We start from the raw sequence: 16817 nt of genomic DNA on the forward strand, positions 1-16817 counted from the left end.
CAATTCATTTAAATATCTAAGATCCACTTTCAGAAGTAGCTTAAACACTTATATAGCTATTAACATGCATAAAGAGCCAAATTGACATCAAATGGCTATTCCAACTGTTCACATATGCCTGATTCCCATTAAAATAAATGCATAGATGGTTTTTAAAATCTCACTAGGCACATATCTATCTAAATACATGAATAATCTGATGAATCCTTGGTCTTTCACAGAGTAAAGAGGAACTGAAGTGAGGCTTACTAACACCCTTTCACCTGGGTTCAAATTTATTTCTTACTTGCACAGTTCAAACCCTTTTTATCTTTGCAGTGCAATGGAAAGGTAATTTACTACATTTTTGTCCCTGAATTAATCTCTCTCTATGTTAAAAAAAAAAAAAAATCTACTTTTTTCTGTCTGGGCTGGACACTCTAGACACTGGAGGTGTCAGCTCTGTGGATTCATTTTTTTGGAAGCACCCAATCTAAATAGCCACAATGTGCAAGACGAAGTTCTATATAAATGTTGCATCAGTTAATGCTTTATTCACAATTCCTCTAGTGATATTAGACTGAGAACTCCTTCTAACTTTTTATTCGTAAAGGCTCATTTTTCTAGTTAAAAACAAACAACAAACAAAAAACCTGAAAATACAAACTGAAAATAAAAACCAAAATCAAAGCCAAATCAAACTAAAGAATAGAAGGAAATATTGAGATACTGATAAAAAAAGGACAAATTACAATAATTACTCCACCCAGAACAACAATATTTTTAATATTATCATCTTATTGCCAGTATAGCCTTTCAGTGCTACTTCTTCTATAGGTTTCAGAGCACAAGAGAAATGTTGTATTATTTTTTATTATTTCTCATCACCCCAGGAAAGTTTTTTATCCTTTTTATCAATGAAAGAATGTGACATCTAACAATAATGAAAAGTATAACATGAATTCAGAACTAACCTTTCTTTGTCACATGTGAGCCTGGGGAAGACATATCTCTTTCACAGATTCACGTGAGACTGAGAAACAGTAACAAAAGCCCAATTTTTTTTTTTTTATTTTATACTCATTTGTCTTGTTTGTCATATCATTTTGTCTTGCTTCCATTACCAGAGAGTCTGAACTTACAAAAACAATTTAAAAAAATATTCAAACACCAGAACAATACTGGTATAATTGCACTCCTGTCACTGTTTTGAGACATGACTAAGTTTATCTCCATTTTACAGTAGGAATACTGAAGAACTAAGAGTTGGAATAACTTGGGAAATGCTGAAGAATTTTGTGGCACCAGATAAACAAGGATACTGGATTTTCTGAATTTCAGCTTAGTTTCTCAACAGCTGGGTCAATTTTCCTTTTATAGCTGATGGATGATAATCAAAGCTGTTGAATGTGTTTGGCTTTGAAGCTTAACTCCTTTAAGTTTCTGGTGAGAGCTGAGTCTTCAAATCACAGTAGACACTCTTGGAAATTACTCCCTCTGTATTCTTGAGTGTAACATCAGACTCATTTCAGTATCACCTGTAGCATGATCACAGAATCACAGAACGTCAGGGGCTGGAAGGGACCTCAAGAGAACATCTAGTCCAAACCCCCTGCCAAAGAAGGATCACCTACACCCCGTCACATAGGAACTCATCCAGATGGGTCTTGAAAATTTCCAGAGAGGGAGACTCCACACCCTTACTGGGCAGCCTGTTCCAGTGTTATGTCACCCTCACAGTGAAATAATTCTGCCTCCTGTTTCTATGGAATTTCCTGTGTCTCAGCTTCAACCCATTGCCCCTTGCCCTGTCATTGGGCATCACTGAGAAAATCCTGGCTCCATCCTCTAAGCACTCACCCTTTACATATTTATAAACATATAGTCTCCTCTTCTCCAAGCTGCAGAGCTCCACCTCACTCAGACTGTCATCATAACGAAGATGTTCCACTCCCTTAATCAATTTTGTAGCTCTGTGATGGACTGTCTCAAGCAGTTCCACAATATTCCAAATCTGGCTTCATCAGGACAGAGTAGAGAGGCAGGAGAACCTCTCTCAACCTAATGACCTCACCATTTCTAATACAAACCTTCTTGGCCACAAGAGCACATTGCTGGCTCATGGTCAACCTTCCATCCACTAGGACCCCAAGGTCCTTTTCCCCTTCTCTACTCTCCAGCAGGTCAGTCCCCAAGCTATACTGGTACATGGGGCTCTTCTTTCCCAGGTGCAAGACTCTGAACTTGTCCTTGTTGAACTTCATTGAATTTCTCCCTGCCCAACTCTCCAGCCTGTCCAAGTCCTGCTGAATGGCAGCACAACCCTCCAGTGTGTCAGCCACTGTACCCAGTTTGGTTCACCAACAGAACCTTCACCTTGCACTTCTGGAGGGCAAACTTCAGCCTCTTTAAGAAACTTATTCATAAAGTTCCCTGGGTACCAACCCTCATGAACTGAGGGGTCCAGGAGGGTTGGACCTACTTCAAACAGCAGCTCTTGAAGGCACAGGAACTGGCGGTTCCCATGTGCCGAAAGATGAGCCGGCGGGGAAGGCGACCGGCCTGGATGAGCAAGCAGCTCCTGGAGGATTTAAGGGAAAAAAAGAGGCTGTATCACCATTGGAAGGAGGGGAAGGCTTCTTGAGGTATGTTCAAGGAAGTGGTTAGATTATGTAGGAATAAAATTAGAGAGGCAAACGCCCAGTTGGAACTGAAACTGGCCACCTCTGTGAAAGATAATAAAAAGCAATTTTACAAATATATCAACATTAAAAAGAAGGGCAAGAAGAACCTGCACTCCTTACTGGACCTGGAGGGGAACACGGTGACCGAAGATGAGGAAAAGGCTGAGGTCCTGAACGCCTTCTTTGCCTCGATGTTTAACAGCAAGGTAGGAGTCCAGGATGAGTGGCCTCCTGAGCTGGGTAATAGGGTCGGGGAGCAGTGTAATGCCCCAGAAATCCATGAGGAATTAGTTCGGGACCTGCTGAGCCACTTGGACACCCACAAGTCCATGGGACCAGATGGGATCCATCCTAGGGTGCTAAGAGAGCTGGCAGATGAGCTGGCCAAGCCGCTCTCCATCATTTTCCTCCAGTCCTGCCTCACTGGAGAGGTCCCAGATGACTGGAAACTGGCCAATGTGGTCCCCATCCACAAGAAGGGTCGGATGGAGGAACCTGGAAACTACAGACCAGTCAGCCCGACTTCAGTGCCAGGGAAAGTGATGGAACAGATTATCCTGGCAGCAATAACTGCACACCTGAAGGATGGCCAAGGGCTCAGGTCCAGCCAACATGGATTTAGGAAGGACAGGTCCTGCCTCTCCAACCTGATCTCCTTCTATGATCAGGTGACCCGTCTGGTGGACGTGGGGAGGCCTGTGGATGTAGTCTATCTGGACTTCAGCAAGGCCTTTGACACCATCCCCCACAGTAAACTGCTGGCTAAGCTGTCAGCTCGTGGTTTGGACCATAACTCTCTGTGCTGGGTTAGGAACTGGCTGAAGGGCCGAGCCCAGAGAGTGGTGGTGAATGGTGCCACATCCAGCTGGCGGCCAGTCACCAGTGGCGTCCCTGGGTTCCCTGGGGGACCCAGGGATCAGTGCTGGGCCCCATCCTCTTTAACATCTTTATTGATGATCTGGATGAGGGGGTTGAGTCAGTCATCAGCAAGTTTGCAGATGACACCAAGTTGGGAACAGATGTTAGTCAGTTAGAGGGTTGAAAGGCTCTGCAGAGGGACCTCGACCGACTGGACAGATGGGCAGAGTCCAATGGGATGGCATTTAATAAGTCCAAGTGCCGGGTGCTGCACTTTGGCCACGGCAACCCCATGCAGAGCTACAGGCTGGGGTAAGAGTGGCTGGAGAGCTGCCAAACAGAGAGGGACCTGGGGTTGCTGATTGACACCCGCCTAAACATGAGCCAGCAGTGTGCCCAGGTGGCCAAGAGGGCCAATAGCATCCTGGCCTGTATTAGGAATAGTGTGGCCAGCAGGAGCAGGGAGGTCTTTGTGCCCCTGTACTCTGCATTGGTTAGGCCACACCTTGAGTACTGTGTCCAGTTCTGGGCCCCTCAGTTTAGGAAGGACATCGAGACACTTGAACTTGTCCAGAGAAGGGCAACAAGGCTGGGGAGAGGCCTTGAGCACAAGCCCTATGAGGAGAGGCTGAGGGAGCTGGGAGTGTTTAGCCTGGAGAAGAGAAGGATCAGAGGTGACCTCATTGGCCTCTACAACTACCTGAAAGGTGGTTGTAGACAGGAGGGGGTGGTCTCTTCTCCCAGGCAACCAGCACCAGAACAAGGGGACACAGTCTCAAGCTGTGCCAGGGGAGGTTTAGACTCGAGGTGAGGAAAAAGTTCTTCACTGAGCGAGTCATTCGTCATTGGAATGGACTGCCCAGGGAGGTAGTGGAGTCGCCATCCCTGGAGGTGTTCAAGGGGAGATTGGACGTGGCACTTGGTGCCATGGTCTAGTTGTGAGGTCTGTTGGAACAGGTTGGACTTGATGATCCTTGGGGTCTCTTCCAACCTTAGTTACTGTGATACTGTGATTTGCCAGCTCTTGCAGCACCCTAGGATGGATCCCATCTGGTCCCATGGACTTGTGAGTGTCCAAGTGGCTTGGCAGGTCCCAAACTAATTCCTCATGGATTTCCAGGGCATCACACTACTCCCCAACCCTATTACCCAGCTCAGGAGGCCATTCTTCATGAACTACTGCCTTGCTGTTAAACATTGAGGCAAAGAAGGTATTCAGGACGTCAGCCTTTTCCTCATCTTCGGTCACCGTGTTCCCCTCCAGGTCCAGTAAGGAGTGGAGGTTCTTCTTGCCCTTCTTTTTAATGTTGATATATTTGTAAAAATGCTTTTTATTGTCTTTCACTGAGGTGGCCAGTTTCAGTTCCAACTGGGCGTTTGCCTCTCTAATTTTATTCCTACATAATCTAACCACTTCCTTGAACATACCTTGAGAAGCCTTCCCCTCCTTCCAAAGGTGATACAGCCTCTTTTTTTCCCTTAAATCCTCCAGGAAGGCCTGTGGATGCAGTCTACCTGGACCTCAGCAAGGCCTTTGACACCATCCCCCACAGCAAACTCCTGGCCAAGCTGTCAGCCCATGGCTTGGATGGGAGCACACTGTGATGTGTTAGGAACTGGCTGGAGGGCCGAGCCCAGAGAGTGGTGGTGAATGGTGCCACATCCAGCTGGCGGCCAGTCACTAGTGGTGTGCCCCAGGGATCAATACTGGGTCCCATGCTCTTTAACATCTTTATTGATTATCTGGATGAGGGCATTGAGTCCATCATCAGTAAATTTGCAGATGACACCAAGCTGGGGGCAGGAGTTGATCTGCTGGAGGGTAGAGAGGCTCTGCAGAGGGACCTTGACAGGCTGGGCAGATGGGCAGAGTCCAACGGCATGAGATTTAACACATCCAAGTGGCGGTTACTGCACGTTGGCCACAGCAACCCCATGCAGAGCTACAGGCTGGGGTCAGAGTGGCTGGAGAGCAGCCAGGTGGAGACGGACCTGGGGGTGCTGGTTGATGGTAGGCTGAACATGAGCCTGCAGTGTGTCCAGGCAGCCAGGAGGGCCAATGTCATCCTGGCCTGCATCAGGAGCAGTGTGGCCAGCAGGAGGAAGGAGGTAATTCTGCCCTTGTACACTGCACTAGTTAGGCCGCACCTCGAGTCTTGTCTCCAGTTCTGGGCCCCTCAGTTTAGGAAGGATGTTGACTTTCTGGAGTGTGCCCAGAGAAGGGCAACAAAGTTGATGAGGGGCTTGGAACATAAGCCTTATGAGGAGAGACTGAGGGAGTTGGGGTTGTTTAGCCTGGAGAAGAGGAGACTCAGGGGTGACCTTATTGCTCTCTACAGCTACCTGAAGGGGGGTTGTAGTCAGGCAGATGTTAGTCTCTTCTCCCATGCAACCAGTACCAGAACAAGAGGACACAGTCTCAAGCTGCACCAGGGGAGGTTTAGGCTGGAGGTTAGGAGGAATTTTTACACAGACAGAGTGATTGCCCATTGGAATGGGCTGCCCGAGGAGGTGGTGGGCTCGCCGTCACATGGGTTGTTCAGGGTGAGGCTTGACAGGATGCTTGGTTGCATGGTTTAGTTGATTAGGTGGTGTTGGATGATAGGTTGGACACGATGATCTTGAAGGTCTCTTCCAACCTGGTCTATTCTATTCTATTCTAAAGATATTAGAGCAAATTATCCCAACTGAATTATCACTAAGTTCCTAGCTACTTCCCACACAGTGTTACAAAAACTATCAGAGGGGAAGAAATGGGACACTTGAATGTGTTCAGAGAAGGGCAACAAGGCTGGGGAGAGGCCTTGACCACAATCCCTATGAGGAAAGGCTGAGGGAGCTGGGATTGTTTAGCCTGGAGAAAAGGAGGCTCAGGGGAGACCCTGTTGCTGTCTACGACTACATGAAGTGTGGTTGTAGCCAGGAGGGAGTTGGTCACTTCTCTCAAGCAACCAGCACCAGAACAAGAGGACACAGTCTCAGGCTGTGCCAGTGGAAGATTAGGCTCGAGGTGAGGAGAAAGTTCTTCACTGGGAGAGTCTTTTGTCATTGGAATGCACTGCCCAGGGAGGTGGCGGAGTCACCATCCCTGGAGGTGTTCAAGAGGGGATTGGACGTGGCACTTGGTGCCGTGGTTTAGTCTTGGGGTCTGTGGTGACAGGCTGGACTTTATTATCTCTGAGGTCTCTTCTAATCTTGGTGATTCGGTGATTCTGTGATTCTGTAAATTAGGTAGAATAGAATAGAATAGAATAGAATAGAATAGAATAGAATAGAATAGAATGGAATAGACCAGGTTGGAAGAGACCTTCAAGATTATCAAGTCCAACCTATCATCCAACACCATCTAATCAACTAAACCATGGCACCAAGCACCCCATCAAGTCTCTCCTTCATCACCTCCAATGATGGTGACTCCACCACCTCCCTGGGCAGCCCATTCCAATGGGCAATCACCCTCTCTGTGTAGAACTTCTTCCTAACATCCAACCTAAACCTCCCCGGCACAGCTTGAGACTGTGTCCTCTTGTTCTGTCACAGGTTGCCTGGGAGAAGAGATCAACCCCCACCTGGTTACAACCTCCCTTCAGGTAGTTGTAGACAGCAATAAGGTCTCCCCCAGCAATAAGGTCTTCTCTTCTCCAGGCTAAATAACCCCAGCTCCCTCAGCCTCTCCTCATAGGGCTTGTGCTCCAAACCCCTCCCCATCTTTGTTGCCCTTCTCTAGGCATGTTTCAGCAACTCAACATCTTTCCTAAACTGAGGGGCCCAGAACTAGACAGAGGACTCAAGGTGTGGCCTAACCAGTGATGAATACAGAACCACAATGACTTCCCTGCTTCTGCTGGCTGCACTATTCCTGATGCAGGCCAGCATGCCATTGGCTTTCTTGGCCACCTGGGCACACTGCTGCCTCATGTTCAGTCTACTTTTGACCAGTACCCCCAGGTCCCTTTTTGCCTGGCTGCTCTCCAGCCAATCTGCCCCCAGCCTGTTGCACAAGTTGAGTGTTTTTAAACTGAAAAACAAGTAGTCCACATAAAGGAGATCTTCATCCACAGAACAAAAATAAACTGTTAAACTCTACCAACCTGATTGTTTAGGTCTTTAGCAAAACTTAACAGTGTTTTATTTCATTTTTCCTATGTGGAAGACCACAGCATTGACAAATTCATCAGTGTCCCTATTTTTAAATGCAACAAGAATTCTCTCATAAAAACATATCCTTTTTTCCTTTCATAGTATCCTTTGTGGATAGTAATTAAATTATTGCATAAGTAAGCAGAAAGATGATGCAGAAGGAGCTAGTCTGTGGTTAAAAATCTGTACCAGTATTTTAATTTGCCCATGTCACCCCTCAACTGACAAATAAGAATAAAATTACAGCTTGAATGTCTGTTCAAATGGCAAAACAACATTTCAGAGATATTTCAGCTGTTGACTTCTATTGCCATTTCTCATCACAGCTGTGGTTTCATAGGTTTCACAGAATGGTTTAGGTTGGAAGAGACCTTAAAGATCATCCAGTTCCAACCCTAATGCTATGGGCAGGGTCACCTCCCAGGTCACCTCCCACTAGATCAGGTTGTTCAAGACCTCATCCAACATGGCCTTGAACACCACCAGGGAGAGGGCATGCATGACCTCTCTGGGCAACCTGTTCCAGTGCCTTATCACCCCTACTGTAAAGAATGTCTTGCCTAAAACTTCCCTCGTCAAGCTTAAAGCTATTTGCTTTTGTTCTATCACAACAACCCCTTGCAAAATGGTTTTCCTGGTTTTCTTGCAGGCTCCCTTCAGGTACTGGAAGGCTGGAATAAGGTCCCCACAGAGCATTCTTTTCTCCAGGTTCGATAGCCCCAACTATCGTAGCCTGTCTCCATAAGGGAGGTGCTGCAGCCCTCTGATCATCTTGCCCTCCTCTGGACACAGTCCAACAGTTTGATGTTCCTATTATGCTGAACTGGATGTAGTACTCCAGTTAGGGTCTTATAAGAGCAGAGGAGGAGAATCACCTCCCTCGTCCTGCTGGTCACACTCCTTTTGATGCAGCCCAGGATACAGCTGGCTTTCTGGCCTGCAAGTGCGTACTGCCAGATTAAGTTGAGGTTTTAATGAACCAACTCTTCTGAGTCCTTCTCCTTGCAACTCTCTTGAGCCACTTCTTGCCCAGACTATATTTGTGCTTGGGATTCACCTGAGCCATGCGTAGGACTTTGTACTTGGCCTTGTTGAATTTCATGAGGATGATTTGGGCCCACCTCTCAAGCCTGTCAAAGTCCCTCTGGATGGCCAACCTTCCCTCCAGCCAGTCAAATGGACCACACAGCTTGGTGTCATCTAGAAACTTCCTGAGGGTCCACTCAATTCCACTGTCCATATTGCTGGTGTTTTCATGAATTGATTGCAGGTCTCATAATGCAAAAAATATTATACGCTTTTAACTAGCAAAAAGAGAAATGAGATACTGTATGTTGCTTGAACTGCATTCATGAGGGAAGAAATTTTCTAAGCTCATTCCCAGGCTATCATGAAGGCCTCCTGCTACTTACTGTCCCTTTTGAAATCCAGCTCATAGCAAAGATTGCCCTCTTTATGGTGAACTATTTCATCCTGATAGATGCCAACCACATAGGAAGTTTCAATCAAAATTCAGGTATCAGTGTCTATGAATGATAAATGAGAGAATCCAACCCACAATTGAAATTTCTTAATGGTACAGATTCCCCCTGTCTCCCATTTTCTTACACACAATCCTCAATACACTTTTTGCGCTAGTTTTTATTAATTTTAATTGTGCACAATTTATTTCTTGTTTCATCAGTCCCATCTATCAGAAATAAATGAGAGTAATGAAAAGGAATCTGAAAGCTGCCAAATACTGACTTTTTTAATTAATATTTTCTACGTATATGATTAATTTCTTCCTAGAACACTGGACTGACAGCTACATTCACTTTGACTCATGCTTAAATAATGAAATTCTGGCAATTTTTAAAACAATATATACTTACTATAAACTTCCCCTCTTTCATAAAGTTTACATACTGAGTAGTGAAATGGTTAGACCTATAGACCTATTTTACTTGGCATCCCTTAATTTGTCTGTTCTTTTACAAATACACTGGTATTTAAGACACATTACATTAGAATAAAGATTTCACTTTTTTTTTAAACTAAAGAAAATAATAAAAACTTTTAACTTTGACATTTCATCTATAGGCATTTTAATTATCTGGATGGTTTCCTTTAAATACTATATGTAGGTGGTGAAATTTATGCTTATAAAAAGAGAAACTGCTTCCAGGAGTTCCTAATTTTCATGTGTTATGAATTTTAATACCTTATATGGGTCAGGTTTTTACAAACTTAGAAAAGGGAATACATTGACCTTAAACTATTGTACAGTTGTAACAATTTTTCTAGTCTCTGTTGGTTATTTGAAGGCAGAGGCTCTAGTTTGTTTATGCTTGTTTTTCACTCTACTTCCTTCCTACAGTAGTAGAAAAGCCCCAAGGCTTTAGAGAATGGGCTATTCTTTTTCTTTTTCCCACCTCCTAACTTTAAAAAAGAAAAATCAAGGAACTGTGAAACCCACTAGTCCATGGGGTCATGAAGTTTTCACCCACTCCTGTCAGTCTGGGCTGCTATTTTTGAGATAATGAATCCCTGAACTCTCCTCTTGCAGTATCTCCCATTAATGAAGTTGAATTTTTATGAAGCCTTTTTTTTCTTTTTTTCCCCATCTTATATGCTCTTTTCCCCCCACAATTTCTGTTTCTTACATTGTTAGGGAGGTAGACTACTACTGACCCCATGGGGAAGATTTGGAAATAATTTTATTTAGTATTAATTTGATGTTATGTGTATTTCTTTCTAACCCTTGCCACCATTTTCTACCTTTCCATTTGGCTGACAATCATATACATCAGGAGCTGCTTTAGGAAATACAACCAGAACTCTGCAATATCTGAAATCTCATCATCCCAAAACATGGAAACATGATTCTTCTGTAAGTCTTAGCAATGTCCTTCTTTGAGGCCTAGATAGAAAAAAAAAAAAGAAAAGAAAAGAAAAGAAAAGAAAAGAAAAGAAAAGAAAAGAAAAGAAAAGAAAAGAAAAGAAAAGAAAAGAAAGAAAAGAAAAGAAAGAAAAGAAAAGAAAAGAAAGAAAAAAGGCATTTGTGAGCCTTATTCTGATTTGCTGCATCAGTATCAATATGATACTTTTGTCTTGAAGAAGGAACTATAACCACTCTGGCAAACTGTTATGATTAATATTAATTAACAAGCATGTAATTGAAGATAAGTAGGGTATTTTTTTCTTTACATTTGACACCATTGAGTCCAAAATTGAATGTGGTCCAACAGCTGGGCAGAAAAGTAGAAGTTCGGGTTTGTAGCAACAGCAGGAGAATAAGACGAGGGGGGTTGGTGAGTGGTTGCTCTGAAGTGCAAGTTTCCATCCTAGAACTCTGAAACAGAGATTCCATGTGGAAGTCTGTTGAGACAGGGAGATTTGTTTCTTCCTCTGATTTGGCTACCTGACACTTTATAATTTCATCCTTTCAGAGTAGTGACCTCTTTTAACAAATCTGGCGTGGTGGGATGTTAATCTCATCTGCTCCTTGGAAATTCATGGCATATAAATAATATAAATATCTCACTTTAGTGAAGATCTACAAGCACAAGCTAGCTTTCCAGGCCATAAGTTGTTACACATGTATGACAATTTTGATGCTGGTGATCCTGTTTCAACAAATTAAGTTTAGCTTTTCTTTTTTTTTTTTTTTTTTTAATAGCTTGTAATTTTTCCTTTCACTTTTAAGCTTTCTGCAGCATACTCTGATTCACATTCAGTGCATGCCTAATATTTTTGACTGCAGTAGCTATGGTTATGTTTTTAATGTTAGAAGCAAAAGCTGAAGTTCTTATGAATCCAGAAGTGCATCCCTGAACTGAACAAACATTGTTATTTCACAAACGAGTCAATTTGCAGCTTTAAAGATTTAAGAAAAATATAGTTTCAAGTCTGATAAAGAAAACCACAAAGATTAAATTTAGAAATAAATCTGTTCTGCATGCTGTTTTTTCCAAGTATGCTAAAGGTTAATGACTGCTTGTCATATGAATTCTATACAACACAGATTAAAAAAAAAAAAAAAAAGAAGAAAAAAAAGGGTGAGGGCAAGTTTTATAGTTAAACCTCTTAGAGTTTCACTGAAATTGATTGCTTTATACCAACACTGAATCAGATATGGTGCATGGAGCAGATAATAGGTGAGAGTTGAACAGAAAGATGAGCAGTGAACCAAATGGAGCTAAGTACTTAATGAGCAGTGAGACAATGAGTTTGTGAGTTAGCAATTTAATGAGGTGAATTTCTCTGCTGCAAGTAGGTAATATGTAGTTTTCAGGTTGTGGCTTACCTTTAGCTACTTATTTCTAACTTTAGTTATACTTTTCCTAAAATGTGTTACTTCTAAATGACTTCTTGTCACCTATATGAATACTAGTATGAAAATTCTTCCTATATTCGTCCACTGCAACAGACTCTGTGGACAACTGCTTTAGTAGAGAGCAGTTCAGCCACAGAATGAAGTAAAATTTTTTAACCTGCACTATGGTTTTTATCCTGCAATTTTCATATGATGGTAGCAGTGCAAAAAGTAGTGCTAGAAATTAAACATTGTTCTTATCCAAACTGCAGTGAGCCCTAAACGGCCTAAGGCAAAGCAGCCTAAGGTTAAACAACCCTCCCCTGGCATCAGGACCGGCTCCCTCAAGAAAAAGAGGAGGGTAATTGTTATTGGTGATTCCCTCCTGAGGGGAATGGAGGGCCCCATTTGTCGGCCAGACCCATCTCATAGGGAACTCTGTTCTCTCCCTGGAGCCCAAATTAATGATGTTACCAGAAGGCTGCCCAGGCTGGTACAGCCTTCTGACTATTATCCTTTGCTACTTATGCAGATAGGGAATGATGATGTTGTAATCAGAACTCCCAGGGCTATCAAAAATGATTTCAGGGCCCTGGGAGATCTGGTTGAGGGGTCAGGTGCTCAAATAATTTTTTCCTCAATACCCTTAGTTGCAGGAGGGAATACCAAAAGGAACAGGACAGCAGCCATAGTCAACAAGTGGCTTAGAGGCTGGTGCAGACAAAAGAATTTTGGGTTTTTTGATCTTGGTAAACTTTCTACTGCACCAGGCCACCTGGCAACAGATGGAGTACATCTGTCCCAAAGAAGGGGGACAGTATATGAGAATGGCCTGTCCCCCAAAGGTAAAAAGATTCTGGGGAGGGAACTGGCAGCTCTCATTGACAGGGCTTTAAACTAGTTTCGAAGGGGGAAGGGGCTGAAACTAGTCCCCTCAGGCAAGAGTCTGGGGGCAGTAAGCTAGGGTCAGAGGCCAAACCAGCAGCCCAGCTGAGGTGCATGTACACTAATGCACGAAGCATGGGAAACAAACAAGAGGAGCTGGAAGCCTTGTTGCAGCAGGAAAGTTATGACGTAGTTGCCATCACGGAGACGTGGTGGGATAGCTCACATGACTGGAGTGCTGCAATTGATGGCTACAGGCTCTTCAGGAGAGATAGACAAGGAAGAAGGGGTGGAGGGGTGGCCATGTACATCAGGGAGGCACTAGATGCCATTGAACTAGAGATTAGGGACGATCAGGTTGAAAGCTTGTGGGCAAGAATTAGAGGGAAGACCGGTAGGGCAGACATCCTGGTTGGAGTATGTTATAGACCACCCAACCAGGAGGATGATGTCGACGAAGCATTCTATAGACAGCTTAAGGCTGTCTCAAGATCTCCTGACCTTGTCCTTATGGGCGACTTCAACCTGCCTGACATCTGCTGGGATCTCAACACAGCAGAGAGGAGACAGTCTAGGAGGTTCTAAGACTGCATGGAGGACAGCTTTTATCCCAGGTACTGCGTGAGCCTACCAGGGGCAAGGCTATGCTTGACCTCCTCTTCACCAGCAGGGAAGGGCTGGTGGGTGATGTGGTGGTCGGAGGCTGTTTAGGGGCCAGTGACCATGAGATAATTGAATTTTCAGTATTTGGTCAAACTAAGAGGGGCAGCAAGAAGACCTCCACTCTGGACTTCCGGAGGGCGGACTTCAGGTTGCTCAAGGAAATAATTCAGAGGGTTCCTTGGGAGAAAGCCCTTAAAAATAAAGGGGTCCAGGAGGGCTGGACCTGCTTCAAGAAAGAACTGATGAAGGCTCAGGAGCAGGCTGTGCCAATGTGCCGGAAGAGGAGTCGCCGGGGCAGACGGCCAGCCTGGTTGTGTAATGAACTTTTAACAGAACTAAGGGAAAAAAAGAGGGTGTATCATCTTTGGAAGAAAGGGGAGGCAACCCATGGGATGTTTAAAGAGGTTGCTAGGGCATGTAGAAGGAAAATTAGAGAGGCAAAAGCACATTTGGAACTCAAACTGGCCTCTGATGTGAAGGACAACAAAAAGTCCTTCTATAAATATATTAATAGCAAGAGGAAGGGCAGGGACAACCTCCACTCCTTGGTTGACATGGAGGGAAATGTTGTATCACAGGATGAGGAAAAGGCAGAGGTACTTAACACCTTCTTTACCTCAATTTTTACTAGCGGGAAAGAACGTCTACCAGACAGCTGGCCTGCAGAGCTGGCAGAAGGAGCCAGGGAGCTGCATAGTTTCCCTGTGATCCAAGAGCAAGTGATAGGAGCTCTTCTCAGCAGCTTAGACCCCCACAAGTCCATGGGACCAGATGGGATCCATCCTAGGGTGCTGAGAGAGCTGGCAGATGAGCTGGCCAAGCCACTCGCCATCATTTTTCATCAGTCCTGGCTCTCTGGAGAGGTCCCAGATGACTGGAAGCTGGCCAACGTGGTACCCATCCACAAGAAGGGCCAGTTGGATGAGCCAGGGAATTACAGGCCTGTCAGCCTGACCTCAGTGCCAGGAAAGATTATAGAACAGGTCATCCTGAGTGCAATCACACAACACTTAGAGGATGGCCAAGCCATCAGGCCCAGCCAGCATGGGTTTAGGAAGGGCAGGTCCTGCCTGACCAACCTGATCTCCTTCTATGATCAGGTGACCCACCTGGTGGATGTGGGGAGGCCTGTGGATGTAGTCTACCTGGATCTCAGCAAGGCCTTTGACACCGTTCCCCACAGCAAACTCCTGGCCAAGATGTTAGCCCATGGCTTGGATGGGAGCACACTGCGATGGGTTAGGAACTGGCTGGAGGACTGAGCCCAGAGAGTGGTGGTGAATGGTGCCACATCCAGCTGGCAGCCAGTCACTAGTGGTGTGCCCCAGAGATCAGTACTGGGCCCCATGCTCTTTAACATCTTTATTGATGATCTGGACGAGGACATTGAGTCCATCATCAGTAAATTTGCTGATGACACCAAGCTGGGGGCAGGAGTTGATCTGCTGGAGGGTAGAGAGGCTCTGCAGAGGGACCTCAACAGGCTGGGCAGATGGGCAGAGTCCAACGGCATAAGATTTAACACATCCAAGTGCCGGGTTCTGTACATTGGCCACAACAACCCCATGCAGAGTTACAAGCTGGGGTCAGAGTGGCTGGAGAGAAGTCAGGCTGAGAGGGACCTAGGGGTGCTGGTTGACGGTAGACTGAACATGAGCCTGCAGTGTGCCCAGGCAGCTAAGAGGGCCAATGGCATCCTGGCCTGCATCAGGAACAGTGTGGCCAGCAGGAGCAGGGAGGTCATTCTGCCCCTGTACACTGCACTGGTTAGGCCGCACCTCGAGTCCTGTGTCCAGTTCTGGGCCCCTCAGTTTAGGAAGGATGTTGACTTGCTGGAGCGAGTCCAGAGAAAAGCAACAAAGTTGGTGAGGGGCTTGGAACACAAGCCCTACGAGGAGAGGCTGAGGGAGCTGGGGTTGCTTAGCCTGGAGAAGAGGAGACTCAGGGGTGACCTTATTACTCTCTACAACTACCTGAAGGGAATTTGTAGAGGGACGGATGTTGGTCTCTTCTCCCAGGCAGCCAGTACCAGAACAAGAGGACACAGTCTCAGGCTGCGCCAGGGAAGGTTTAGGTTGGATGTTAGGAAAAAGTTCTATACAGAAAGAGTGATTGCACATTGGAATCGGCTGCCTGGGTAGGTGGTGGAGTCGCCATCACTGGAGGTTTTCAGGAGGAGACTTGATGCGGTGCTTGGTGCCATGGGTTAGTTGTTTGGGTGGTGTTTGATTGGTTGATGGGTTGGACGCGGTGATCTTGAAGGTCTCTTCCAACCTGGTTTATTCTATGTATTCTATGTATTCTATGTAAATATAATCACTGGAACCATCTGTGAAGTAAATTATTTTCCATACTGCTCATAATATCCCATGCTATGAAACAGAAGATGACCACATAGCTAAAAGGACTATAAAGCAAAATGTCAATTGGGTTAGTTTTATGATAATGTGTAACAAGTTTGCAGTTAAATCTGACTTCATAGAATCATAGAATGGCTTAGATTGGTAGGAACCTACTCCAACCTCCCCATTATAGGCAGGGACACCTCTCAAATATTCTTGGCCACTCAAGGCCTCATCCAACCTGACACCTCTAGGGGGAAGGTATTCATGATATCCATAGGCAACATATTTCAGAGTCTCATCACTCTTGTACTGAAGAATTTCTTCCTAAGAACCTGTCCAAACCTAGTCTCCTTCAGTGTAAAACCATTCCCCTTTTTCCTAGTGCTACATACCCTTATGAATAGTCCCTCTCCAGCCTTCACAGTACCACAGTATCACAGTATAAATAAGGTTGGAAGAGACTCCAAGGATCATCAAGTCCAACCTGTCTCCATAGACCTCATAAATAGACCATGGCACCAAGTGCCACGTCCAATCTCCCCTTGAACACCTCCAGGGACGGCGACTCCACCACCTCCCTGGGCAGCCCATTCCAATGACGAATGACTCGCTCAGTGAAAAACTTTTTCCTCACTTCGAGTCTAAACCTCCCCTGGTGCAGCTTGAGACTGTGTCCCCTTGTTCTGGTGCTGATTGCCTGGGAGAAGAGACCAACCCCTTCCTGGCCACAACCACTTTTCAGGTAGTTGCAGAGGGCAATGAGGTCACCCCGATCCTTCTCTTCTCCAGGTTAAACAATCCCAGCTCCCTCAGCCTCTCCTCATAGGGCTTGTGCTCAAGGCCTCTCCCCAGCCTTGTTGCCCTTCTCTGGACACGTTCAAGTGTCTCAATGTCCTTCTTAAACTGAGGGGCCCAGCACTGGACACAGTACTCAAGGTGTGGCCTAACCAATGCAGAGTACAGGGG

This window comes from Dryobates pubescens, chromosome Z (genome assembly GCF_014839835.1).
Source record: "Dryobates pubescens isolate bDryPub1 chromosome Z, bDryPub1.pri, whole genome shotgun sequence".
Classification (NCBI taxonomy): domain Eukaryota; kingdom Metazoa; phylum Chordata; class Aves; order Piciformes; family Picidae; genus Dryobates; species Dryobates pubescens.